The sequence below is a fragment of the Pararge aegeria genome, chromosome 6 (genome assembly GCF_905163445.1).
Source record: "Pararge aegeria chromosome 6, ilParAegt1.1, whole genome shotgun sequence".
Taxonomy (NCBI): domain Eukaryota; kingdom Metazoa; phylum Arthropoda; class Insecta; order Lepidoptera; family Nymphalidae; genus Pararge; species Pararge aegeria.
In genome coordinates this window covers 14,638,754-14,653,573 of record NC_053185.1, presented here as the reverse complement: position 1 = coordinate 14,653,573, position 14,820 = coordinate 14,638,754, and positions in this window count along the sequence as shown.

The following is a 14,820-nucleotide window of genomic DNA, read 5'->3' as shown; positions in this document are numbered from 1 at the left end:
TGGCCCCAAATTCGATGATTGATCGGTACGAGTACACGGTGCAAATAAGGATAACAGAAGTGAAGCGGGGGAATTTACGAGGGTTGGATAAATTCCAGTCATGTACGTTGTATTGTAGTTGTCGTAGGTGGAATATGGAATATGTCTTACCGCCGCCATTTTGTTTTTGGTGACGTTAGCAACCGACTGTCACTGACCCGACTGTAGGATGCCCGTGGCATTTATTTATTTTTATTTATTTATAAGCTTTTCAAGGGAAACAAACAGTATTATTACACATAAAAGTAATGATGTATTTTTGTATCACATAAACCAATGAAGTTTCATATCAAAGGCATAGATCAAAGCTGTACCTACTGTTCCAAGCGCAACTTTTGGCATATTATATATAATTGTATGTCGCATCTTCTGTGCGTAGGTACCTTCTACGCACAGAAGATGTTAAATTTAAAATGGCGAAGATCTGTTTGGTGTGGAATATAAGAATTGGATAAATTATAAATTACACACAAATTCTCCTGCTTTTCGCGGAGCATAGTAAATTAAGCTTTACTTCATAATGTATTTGAGAAAGTTGTTTTTTAGTAATTCAAATTCATCTTACAGTGCCAAAACGGCGTCAGTCAATTGGAGATAAAAACAAGAGGTCAGGATCTCAATGCATTTAAGGGGATTTGCGGTGTCAATTCATACACGTTTCTTAATTGACACGGCTAATCCAGTAGTCAGTATCTTACTATTATAGCTACGGCTTTACGGGCTTATCTCACCGAATCAACCATTGTAATAAGCATAACCAATTTAAAACCAAAAATAACTTAACATATTTCATGTTTTGTAGTGGGTATGTTTTTATATAAATAAGATTTTAAATTTAGAATAAACGAGTAAATAGTTTTTGATAAGATCTGCATGAAGTTTGGTTGCCCATGATAAAAGATAGATAATTAATGATCGGGAAGCATTTTCTTGATAACTTAGTCTAGGGAGTTTCTGGAATTCATCCTGAGTGACATTGATATAATATTTTACTACTGAGTGTAATTTTATCAAAGTTATCTGACAGATTAATAAACATGACAATATGTAAAGACTTTTTATTTTAATTCCACCACAAAATAGCCCTTGTTGGAATATACCAAAAATACAAGTCTTTGGTGCCATAGTCTGTGTTGTCTGTGGCTATGATTCATTCCAACACTCTATGGAGGGTAGAGGTAAGGAGAGTCATCTTATATGGGAGAAAAGTTGAAAAAGTGTCCAGTTGTTGCGCTAAATAACAGTTCAAAAATCCTCCACAATGGCGCTGGTGGATGCACAGGGTATGGTATGAATGTAGCAATCGTAGATGAATTGAAGTATGCCGAGTTAAAAAAATTATTTTCATTATCGACTAAAGTAGTTAATTATTGAGAATTTCAACAACTTACGTTGTACAAAATATTGTGGTAAATATCACCTTACTTCCTTGTATCTCCATACTTCCTTGTTTATTTTTCAAGCCTACTCAAACAATATTTATATTTGGCGCTTCTTTTAAGAGTTACCCTGATGCAAATGTGGCGCCATCCTAATTTAATACATTTTGACGACACTTTTTCATATACACAGATGACTCTCCTTACCTCTACCCTCCATACAACACTCACTCCTTTTATGTCATTCACTTTCTCATTGTTTTCGGTTCGTTTCTTGTACAATGTTTTTCTGAATGTATTCAATATAAAGCAGACAGTCGAATAGTGCACACGTCTTTTCTTTTCCCTGCGACCCATATATATAAACCAATAGCCCTTGAATCTCAACTGCTGGTAAATTAAGCAGTCTAATTTGGTTGAACTAACTTGTTAGGGGAATGGCAGTTATATTAAACCAATACCCCTAATCGCTTTCTATGCCACATCGTACCGGAACCCTGAATCGGTAATTGTCGGTAGGATGGTGACCAGACACAGCCGAAAGCCTCTCACCGGACCAGAACAGAGTAAATACAAACATTATAAATTCCCAAATTTCCCCTTCGAGGGGATCGAAATTGGGCACTTAAATTGTGAAAACTGTTTTATAAACAGAGCGTTTAAGATACTAAATGAGCATTCATTATGACTATATATTTTATAAAATCTGTAGACAAAAATACTTGTGATATCTTTTCCGTTTTAATGAATGAATTAAATTCTATTGCTCAATTGAAAATACAAGCAAAATTGGGCTCCTACAGTGGGACTAACGATGGGGTGGTTGCCTTCCTTATTCGGTATATTGACTTTCACCGTGCTCGAGAATAACCTTGACCTGAATCCACCCTTATTTTATCCTTAGCGTGTTATCGAATTATTTCCTGTTAGCTATATTGATGTGTACATCTCCAATAGAATCGTGTAACCTTGTATTGTGTGACTTGTGTTGATTTACCAACCGAAGTATGAATATTTTTTTATGAGAAACTTAACTAGTACTTTGTAGTTGTGTTTGTTGTAATTCCACTCAATGGTAAGTTGAACAATCTGCTTGGCCTCAATACATATTTGTACTAAAATATTAAACTACAGATCACGAGATCAAGTTCGATTCCCAAAAAAATCCCAGTAAAAATTCCCTTTGGAGACCTATGACCAGAAATTGGACGTTTATAGAATAGAATAGAAAAACTTTATTGCAACACAACAAAAAAAAGGAAAATACAAGGAAAACAGTAATAGTACTTAGTGCTAGGGTGCAATAGGGTGTTTATATTCTTTATTGATTATGTATTTATTTAATATTTTAATATGTGATTATCTGGTTATCTTTATATATTATATTTCTTGCGTGCGTGTGTACTCCTGAACTCCCCCTAAACAGCTGGACCGATTTGAATGATTTTTTGGTATGCGTTTGGGTGGCACCCTGGATGGTTTAGATTCAAATGGATGGATGGCGGTGGGTTCCGCTAGTCTAGTATATGTTTTTATTAACCATTAATTAATGCCAATTCCACTTAATTGTTTCGAAAAGCATAAAATTGTCAAGCATAACACATGGATAACATTACGTTAAATGCACAACACTAAAAATATCGTAAAATATTAAACTACAAGTATTTTACCACGTAAACGTACACGAGGGAGTTAAAACGTTTCAAAATGCTTTTTCAGTCTTTTTACCTGGCGAAACATTTTCAATCAAAAGGAACATGATGAAAATTTCATATAGCCGTACACGGTACATCCCAGAAAAATGGTGGAACAACTCTTCAACTTTTACAATAACAGTTAAAGCTGAGGCGGCGGCGGCGTTATAAAGTCTAAAGTTTCCATGACCGTTCGTTCAAAGCCTTATAACAGATTGCCCTTTGTTTGTTTTTAATTTTCATACTACCCTAATACTTTTTCTCAACTACAAGCAAGCCCTTGACCGCAATCTCACCTGCTTTAAGTGATGATTCAGTCTAAGATAGTAGCGGGACAACTTGTTCTTCCTGTATGGCAGTTATAAAAACACCATACCCCTAATCGGTTTTTACGCGACACCGTACCGGAACGCTAAATCCCTTAGAGGTAATTCTTTGACCAGACCAGGGAATATTCAGAAGTAAAGAATGAATATGTATTTTTTTTTATATTTTATATGATATAAATCGGCAGATATTATGTGGTGTGTTTTGAGAATTTTGCCTCTTTATTTATTTATAGTAGTGCATAAACGTATTCATTTTTGTAATCTATTGTTGGATAACGTAAATCACACGCTAACATAACTGCGGGTCCGTAAACATGGTAATGTTTGCAGACCTGTAGCGCTATACGCTCCTGAACTGCTTAAATAGAGAAGCAGCCATGTCACTGTCAAACATGGTGGTCCCATGGGGGCAAACACTGCGTTCCCTTTGTGCTTGCGAAACATTGCCTGCGTGTTGAACGAGCTCATCTCATACAATGTTGCAGCCTTCTAGATGAGTACGCTCCGCTATGACATTCAAATCGTAAAACACTCGCGGTCACATGTATGACGACATAGTTTTCGTTTCTATGAAAAGATTTTATAACTAAAACAAACATTGGAAAACAACTCCAACATTTTTTTACATTACAAATCATTACACACAGTAATAATGTATTAAAGTCATCGCTATGAAGCTAAAAATTAAACAATACATAGAGATTGAGAATTATGTTATTAATGCAATGTAAGAAAATGAATGCAGAATTTACTAACAACGATTTGCAAATTGATAGATTTTCAAAATGCGTATAAAAATTTCGGAACCGACATGATTAAAACACACAACTCTCTGACAATCGTACTTTTTACTTGGCTTACAAATGTTCTAGAAAATATTTATTTCTAATTCTAGTCGGTTATTTTTTTTTTAAATAAGGCTTTTAGTTGTTTGTTTTCCAATCGTATCTAAGTTATAATACCAGAATGTCAACTGCTCATAATGCTTGAGGAGTTCTCCCGGCACTTAAACATCAGCTCCTTTTTGTGATGAGTATAAATAGCTTACCTACAATACTCGGAACGCAACCAGCGTAATAATTATTATTATTGTGTCGTTCCGTTGGCCATACATGTTCTTCTTATGAAGAGATCTTCACCAATTAGTCAAGTAAAACTGATGATTTCTACTTGACTAAATGGTGGTTCTCGATTTAGCAAATGCTCAAGTTACTTAAAAAAATACTAAAATCGCAATAGGTGTCCATATAATATTGGAAGAGTTCACTCAGGATTTCTCCAGGATACCTTGACCTGATAAAAATGGGAAGTACACAGTCTCAAACCAAAAAATATTTTTTAGGGCAGGTAATTAGGTTTATAAATGACAGATTTCCGAGCTAACAAACAAAAAAAGAAATAAAAAAATACAACCGAAGGACGTACGTTAGTACCTCCTTCTTTTTTGAAAGATTTGCTCTTATATTCTTTTACAGTTAAACTTATAATACTTGCAAGAGTAGTTTTCAGTCGCGTCCTTATTTAAGGAAGCGGGCGAAGAAACAATTTTTGTTACGTTTCTCTTACAAAGCACTGTATAATATCACAGGCGCGACTACTTTGTTCTAAAGAAGTGAATATATGTGAGGCCTGAAACAACTAGGAATTGTAACTAACTTTCTTCGCAGCACACATTTCATGCAGTGTTACGTATGGGCTTAACCGAAAGGAAATAGCTTTTCCAATATACTAGCTGATCCCTGCGGTTTCACTTGAGTGAAATAAATGGCGTAACGCAATGTTAGGTATTTTGGCCTCCTCTTAAAGCTGCTATTGAAGCTTAACTATAACAGTAAGATATATATCCTTGTGGAACTTTTTGTAGGTAATAATGAGTACTTTAATAGTTTCGTATATAGTTTTTATGTATCATCAATAGTTTTACAGCGCACACCACATAATGTTTGATATTTACAGGCAAAATTTTATTTATTTATTATTTCTGTACCCCATATTGTGAATGAGAACATATGATACTGGAAGTGGAGATCTCTTCCAGCTACCCAAGGATGTGAGTAAGATTATTTTATTGTGGTATAGGTCAAATAAAGGTACATTTAGTAAATACTAAATGATACCTACTAAAAATATGCAATATACCTACATATTAAAAAGATTCTACATACTAATACAGAATAAAATTTGAAGAAATTTGATTTTGAAATTTTGCCACTTTTTCAAAATAAATCATAGCTCCCTAATTAAATTATTTCATTTTCTTTTGTTAAAGAAATTGTAAAATTCAGAGTAATTTCAGAGTCTATTCGACTCTGGTACGAGTACACGACCAAATAAACCAACAAACCTCTCCTCTTTATAACATTATTAGTATAAAAAGTCAGTCAGAGAAGTAGGTACACGTTCTTCATGGTTGGATGATAAATCCGCTAATCTTTTGGCGAATAACTCAGTGTCCCGGGATGTAGTAGGTACTCAATCCCGATTAACGAGCAACGCATGTGTCCCACTTACGAAATTCTGATAGGATCTAAATGGAAAGATTTTGGATCGGTACGAGATTCCAAGAGTGTATTATACGGATCTTTGCCTCGTGGTGTGAATATTGATTGTTAAAGGGCATATATATCGAAATTAATTGACGACCTCAACAACCTCGACCTGGCCTAGTGGTTAACACTGCAGTCTTATAAGTGTTCCAATAGGGTACCGGGTTCCAATATCCAGCACTGCTTGCATGGGCAGGAGACAATGATAAGGGGAAAGCATACAAATTTTACTTCTGCAATAGCTTTATCAACTCTCAGAGCATTGGCGCACAAGTGAAAATAATATCCGCACCATATGTGTAATAAACGGAGGTAAACTTCTCCTATTCCATGTTCCCGTGCTGTAGCAGTTGGACACGTTAATTATATCCCCTATCATCACTGACAATCCGACCCCATACAATCGAGGGATATCATTTTTGTCTCCTGCCTGTACTAGCCCCGCAGCGGGGAAAGTTTAGTAATTGTCATGAACCCTTGCTTGAGTTATAATAGTTGGACGTCCTTCCTGGCGCAGCGGTGAACGCTATGGTCTTATATATGGGAGGTCACGGATTTGAGTCGACTTACAAGAAATGGTCATTAATTAGTGACATCTGCATATCGTCTGCGAAAGGTACAGGGGTCATTTGTGGGATTGAGTATACGCTTTTATAATATGATTCCTAAGGTAATTTTGGACCTACCAATGCATAAATTTAAAGAATATGTTAAAACACATTTATTACAGCGAGGTTACTATATTGATGAATTTCTTAATGACAAGGTTGCTTGGAAGCATCCGGCTCCGCTTTCATCTCTCACAAGATAGAAAAATAAATGTTAAAATGTAAATTGTTGATGTTGAAAAAAGAGCAACTGCAAAGTTTCTAGCCGGCTTCGCCTCGGTAGAATCTGCCTAACCGGTGGTAGAGTCACTACAAACAGACAGACTTGACGTTTCAAAAGTGCTTCTACTTGCATTAAATGAAGTTTGAATTTGAATTTGAATTTGATTCCGGGCAGGGGTAACTAGGAATTATTATTTCCGAATTTTCTCATTTTCTTGGTCTGGCGGTTGGTGGTGGCTTCACCCATGGCTAGTCGCCGACAAAATCGTGCCGTAAAGCAATTTAGCATTCTGGTACGATGCCACGTAGAAACCGATTGGTGGTAAGAGTTTAATATAACTGTCATACCTACAAAAAATTTGCCCACTACCGTCATAGACTGCATCATCATTTACCAGATCCAGTTCAGATTGCAATCAATGGCCGACTTTTAGTGGAATAAAATAAACACTTTAAAAGATTTTCTCTGGAATAATTTCTAATTCCTCATTGGAACATATAAAATACCCTGTTTACAACGATAGTTTATCCGAGATTTGGGAGACTATTTAATATTCATTAGGTATTATCATAGTAAAATATTTTATTCATGTTATATTCGGAAACAAGAAAACTTTAACCTTATTTAGATATTCCAGAAGTGTTACGCACTATGATTAATGTGTCTGCGAAGTTTACAATATAATATAAACACAGCACCCCGAAAAGTTTGTGTTAACTAAGGTCGAAGAAAATATTTTAAGAGCCCGTTTTAAACAGTACCATAAATATATTATTGAAACACTTTTAGACAAATAATACTGCGAACGGATTGGTGAAAGCGCTCAGGCCGCGATTGCCCGAGAGTCGCAGGTTCAAATCCTGTCGGTTCCGAAAATTTTTATATGCATTTTAAATTTATAGAATTGATAATTCCTCCGAGTGTAGGTAAAGACACTAATAAAAAATTATAAAATATGGTCGAAGAAAATATTTTAAAAGGCCATTTTAAACAGTACCATAAACATTAAAACACTTTTAGAAAAATAATACTGCGAACTCAATTTCAATTATTTACAATACTATCGTAAGTTTAATATTTAGACAAAATAATATTAAGTAACAAACAAAAATGGTTGGCTGGTAATTAAAATATGGAAGATATAATTCAACCCGTGTCACGTTAAGTATATTAAGCTTGCGGCCCCTATTAATATCATTTACACATGATACATGTTGAAGCCCGCTAACCCACATTGACACAGCGTGGTGGGTATGCTCTACCCACTTTCCTATGAGAAAGGCGGCCCGGTGCCCTGAAGTGGTGCATGTAGATACAAAGCATAAGCTACAGGCAAGAGCGTTTTTATGTATACGTATGAAAATCTATGCAGGTTAATTTAGAAACAGCTTTCTCAGTAATGGCTATCAATACTAGTAAGCAATAAAACTTTTCTTCGGGAAGGTATCAGTTTAGAAGTATCAACACACATACCGGGATAGCTGCTATAAATCAGAGCACTGTAACAGTTGCGTGCATAGAGGGTGCGCATAGGGTATGCAGATGATATAAAATGAAGAAATTCTCCAGTACGAGTTATAAAAAACTTAAGGCTAGGCTTTTTATAACTCTTAGAATGCCTATCCTTAAGTTTTTTACTCGTACAACTCGTACTAGAGATTTTTTTAATTTTATATAATCTGCCCGCTTAGTTCATAAACTATATGCACGCCACTGACTGTAACTAAATGTATTACATCATACTTCTCAAACATGCAGTATGAGAATGGTTTAATTTATTATTCGCATTTAAGTTCAAGTTTCAAGTTTATCATGTTAGATGTTATAATAAGGATAGAAGTCGGCGTTTTTAATGGTAATAATTGAAGGACAAATCAGATGGCTCATCTGATGTGGGTACCATCGCTTATTAAAAGAGAAAAACTTCGTAGGGTATGCAAGGAACACGTTCTACAATGTCCCCCCTGTGTCCATTGACCTGAATCAGGTGAATTTCAGTCAGGTGAATGTTTTGCTTGTAATAACGCCGGGAACCACGCCCTTTAGACCGGATCTCAGCAATGCTGCTTACTTTCCCCGAACGGGCTCTGTCACAAAAAGCTACATCACTGTTATCATTCTTCGATTATCAATGGCCCACTGCTTCGCACAAGCCTTACCTCTCATAGAAAAGAGAGAAGATTATTTAATTATGCTACTTCAACGTTGTTTAACAGGCTGGTGGAAAACTCCATTACTCTATTTGTTTTGATTTAATTATACTACGACAATACACGCCTCGCCATCTAGCCCCATAGTAAGCGTAGCTTGCGTTTGGGGTACTGAGATGAATGATTAGTATTTATATGAATAATATACATAAATACTTATAATATACATATAAACACCGAGACACTGGAAAACATTTATGTTCATCACACAAACATTGTCTAGTTGTGGGAATCGAACCCACGGCCTTGAACTCAGTAAGCATGGTCGCTGGCCACTGTGCCAATCGGCTGTTTGCTGTCTCACTACAAATTATGGATAAGTAGGACAAAGACCTCGCTTCCAAAAGGCCTCTTCAGCAGCATTTGTCTGTTATCTATATTCCCGTGTAATTTATGGAGATTAGTTTGGGGAACTGGCCGACCTAAAAATAGGCGAACTGAATAATTTCTCAATTTCTGCAAACTTAGCGGTTACACCCTGCTTGCGATTATTGTTTCACAGGAGTGATCTCTACAAATGTCTGTTTTGTTTTCTAAACCTGACAGAGAAAATCTTCTGGAGTTTCTAGTTACCTTACTGACAAAGACGTGCCGCTAAGCGATCTAGCGTTCCCATACGATGTCGCGTTGAAACCAATTAGGGGAATAATATAACTACCATACCCCTAAAATGGTTACTGCATCATCACTTAATTAAAACAGGTAGGATTGCAGACAAGGGCTAACTTGTAGTGGAATAAAACAAAATAAAAAAACAATTAACTATTGCGTTTGCGCAGGATCAGTTTTAATCGGATTTTAAATAATTGCATAATAAAGTTTATAGTAAATAATTGTCACGCTATAATATATCAGTAGCGTGATACAATTCGTTAATACACTCTGAAGAAACTTAGTCGGTTTAGAAACTAAGTAGTTACACATTTATAATATTAGTTTAAAATTGCAAAATTAAGTGATAAATAATCCCCGGTAAGTCGGTATTAGAAAATATTGTTTAAGTAGATAATAATAATTTGTCGGCTTGGGCAGTGGGCAGAGACCGTCTGAGTGTCTGGGTATTTATGTATATATTATTCATAAAATTATTCATCAGTCATCTTGGCAACCAAAACATAAGATGTGTGTACTGTCGTAGTATATTTATTTATTAAATTAATTAATCTCTCCCAGGCCATGCAAGCGAGTCTCATCTAAATTTGTATGGCGACTTAGCAAACATAAATTTCCTGAAGGCACTTCAGCCTAACCCAGTAAACTACTAAGCACCTGGCAAAGGCCTCTGGGACGAGATAACGACGCCTGAACAAGCTCTCCGCTTGATACACGGACTGTAATTATATATATATAACTAGCGACCTGACTCGGCTTTGCACTGGTAGATGTTTAATATAAAAACTACTTTTTGTGTCTTAAATATAAAAATTAGAAATGATACGCTGTCGGTAATTTTTGGAGGCATCATCAAGTTCTACAACATTTCTTTCAACTTATAATATTTCTCATTATTGCGGCGTTCTTAAAAAAAAATGTTGTTTGCCAATTTTTTTTTAAGAACGCCGAGAACGAACGAGAAATTATTTTACTTAGCTTACAAATCCAATCTGACTACAACGAAAAAGTCTGTTCGATTGGTATACAGCCTATGACACTCACAGATACTGTAGTTTTCTGTTGGTAAGACATTTTCAAAATCGGTTCAGTAGATCCAGAGATTACCCTCCACACACTTCACAAATTTTACCTCTTTATGATATAAGTATATTTCTATTGTGTGAAGCCTGAAGAGAAAATAATAAATTTATTCTTCATGCTTCACACTTCTACTCAACCAAGCTGATTTATCTGTCATAAGAACTAAACAACCTTAAATTTCGACATGTGCCTCCTTTATTTCGGTTTTGGGATATATTTTCTTGATATTATAATTATTATATAATTCTTAGCTCTATACTTAATTTACCAAAATAAAACTTAGATAATATTAATATTACGTGATTATACACTATGCATTTTTCATTTGAGCGAAAATAGAGAGAGAAATTGGGTCATGAAGGACAAGCATATAAAAAAGTGCTCTATAACGTTGCTCTACTTTATCGGCACACATTTTATGTTTTTTTTCACTCTACTTCACATATACGGTATTTAAATATTGAACTATCATAATTCCTTAATATTTCATAGCACGAAACATGCGTGTTGATCAAATGTACACATTTCAACAAAGATCATTTTTGTTATGAGATAATGAACTCAACGGGGCTCTTAGACTTTTTGATTTTTTTTTCTTTTTTATAGTAACAATTGACGGTCCAAGCAGATTTCCCAGGAAAATCATCGCCTATATACCGACATTTCACATCGAACACGTCTTGTAATCATCATATTAAGGAGAAGTTGCGAAGCCTCTTTAGCCTGTTATTACACCGACAACCGTGCCCTTCAGACCGGAACCCAGCATTGCAACAATGCTGCTCAGCCGCAAAAATAAGCAACCCGGTAGTAATACCCCGAACGAGCTATGACACAAGAAGCTCTTCTAGGTACTACAAAAAACTAATTTACTTTTTAACCATAACGTATGATAGCTCAACACGTTATGGAGGAAAGGTAAAAACAAGATCTCAATATTAAGTCACCCATCGAGTTAACGTCAAGGGTCATGTTGGCTTAGCTGACATAATCAACTAATGTAAGCTGTCACAATTAAGCAAAACTATACACAACAATATAAATAACCATATCTTAAACAATTCCCACAGTGAGGCAGTAGGATTTATAGCTTAGACCTTTCACGCTTTACAATTATAATATAAAAGCAGGTTCTAAGTAAGTACACCTTTAGTATAAAAGTAGGTTTAAAGTAGGTAGGTATTTGTTCTCGCTCTTGTTGTCTCCTAATCCTAAGGTTGCCTGGCAGTGATCTCTTTAAAGCGATAAGGCCGCCTTTTGTATTCTACTACAGATTTTGTGTACTCTCTATTCGTCCTTTATTTTCCTAACTGTGTACAAATAAAGAGTTTAAATAAATAAATAAATAGGTAATTATACCATCCTCTTACATGGTTATGATTATAAACCTAGTTACAGAGTAAAGTAGAAACCAAACCAATCCCATTTCCGGGCAAAGGATCTACCCCCTATCCCTTACAGGTTAGGGAATCTTAAGCAGTTCTGTGCCACAAGGGGCCTGCGTACACTATAATATCGTAATACGTACGTAATATGGTTGTAACTTCGTATTTAACAATGAAAGCAGGTGGGGTTTGTGGCACGCTTAAAATTAAAGACCGACTCAACTCCACAAACGGTTGTAAATTTGTCCGAATAATTTCAAGGTAGCTACGATATTTCACAGCAGTCGGGAATTTTATTAAACACCTGGGCCCAGCCGATCCCTCAGGATCCGTTTGTTATGGATCCGTTATATAAAATCACTTTTGTGTCTGTTACCTGAGTACGCTATCTATATTCTACTGATATTTTGCAGATACGCAAAAGGTAATGAAATGAAATGGAAAAAATGATATGAACGTTTCCAAAACATAACAAAATAATAAACAAGAATTATTAAAAACAAATAATAAACAATGCAATAGGCGCCGGCGGCAATAAAGAAATGAAATTGAATTGGAAAATAAACACAAATAACATTAACCAATGTTGGTAGATTATGCATCAAATATGGTTGGTTATATTTTATATGACGAAAAACGAGTGTAATAATTTTCTCTTTCATTTCTCAGAAAATAACTGTCCCATTTTTGCCGTTTTTCCAATGTATACTCGTTATTAGTGCCTTGATTATTTTGCCCGGTTAGAGTAAAATTTACTAATGACTCTTTGTAATTTAAACTGGGCATTTTAAATTATTAATAATAAACCAAAATGTAAAAAAAATAGAGAGAGGCGCGACGGCTTTTTTTTGCGCACCAAGGTAAACCGATATTCAGACAGCGCTGATAATCATTCGCTGCATACAGTCTGTATTAAAAATATATATAAAGAGAAAGTCGGGGGTTATTAGAATTTTTAATTTATATATTATTTTTGTAAAAATTCGTATATTATAATTATTAAATATATATTCATTTTCTTTCGTCAAATAAATAGATGTATTAAAAACGGTTTCAAAGGGTACATAGCCAATATAATAAACATTGGTTATCATGATTGGTCAAATTTGGTTCCAAACGGGCCAGCTAAGTTTAAGTCTGAAATAAACTCATATACGCATACAATCACGAAAGTGACAAAGATTTTGTTACGTCTATGTTGCAATATAAATATCTTCTAGAAGATCTGGACAAAGAAACTATAATATTAATGTTTCAGGGGTATTCGTAACGACTCCTTTGTTTGTGCTAAAAAAAGATGCAAAAGCGACTAAAACCAGGACCTTTTGTTCACGCAAAAAGTTATTGAAGCGTAGATAAAACAATCTCACTTTACGACCGCGAATTTCTTTTATTATACGTCCCTTATCCTTAATGATAAAAAATATCGGATAAAGTGTTGGGCTTAATGTGTTGAAAATAACCCGGCCATGTACGGTAGACGCCGGGATAAGGCGGCGGATTTTAGGGTTGTGACCTATTTCCATTCGCAGGGTGCTTCCCGGGCAGAGCTGGCGTTCTATTGACCCACATGTACGCAAGCTTTGACGTCAGAGCTCGCGATGACGTCACAGAGCTAAAGGCTGCTCTTTGTGTGCGGCTATTGTGTACCGATAGCATTTTCATAATAAGTAGTATAATAAGTATAATTCAGATCGGTTTGCTTAATTAAGGGGGAAATGGAGTGTAACATTATGGCTTAATTTTGCCATTAAAATTAATTCCCTTGGTAAGAATGTTAATTTTCTCTTAAGCATTATAATTTTAAGCATCGATAACCAAAATGAGACCGTTAAATGTTAAGACCATCCTGTAATTTTTTGACGTGAAACTTCTTTAGAATCGTTGCGAATTCAAACTCGATGAAACGAAAAAATAAGTCCATAGAGACACAAACACATAAATGTATAGGACAGAGTGAGATAGAAAACATTAAACATTTTTATACATTTTTGTACCATTTGTGTTACCATGGAAACTAAATAATAAACGTTACATTTATCCTAATAGTTCTGTTCCCTACATCCACCTCAATCTCTCGTAGGCTACTTTTCAGAAGTTACACTTCTGCCGTGTTGGAATTTTTAAAGTAGTAATTATAGTGAGAATAAGAAGGCCCATTGGCGCAGTTTGCAGGGATCCTGCTTTCTGAGTCCAAGGCCGTGGGTTCGATTCCCACAACTGGAAAGTGTATGTATGATGAGCATGAATGATTTTCAGTGTCTGGGTGTTTATATGTATATTCTAAGTATTTATGTATATTATTTATAAAAATATTCAACAGTCATCTTAGTACCCATAACACAAGCTGCGCTTACTTAAATAAATATAAAAAAAATTATTGTTCGTCAGATGGCCCACCTGATAGTAAGAGGATTACCGCCGTCTACAAACAGAGCAACATAGAGTGACGCCCTTGATACCTGAGGCTTAGGTGATAAGCCGCATGTGCCTATAATAACACCGGCCACAAAGCCTTTCAGACCGGAACTCAGCAATGGTGGGGGGCGATAACACAAAAAGCTCTACTACTACTGGAATAACACAAAAAGAAACGATAAATAAATATAAAAAAAAACAGCAGTCTATATATGAATATATACACGTATTTCTATATTATGTTGTCTGCTGAAACGGGTTTTTAAATAGAGCTATTTTTACAAGCTTTTATTC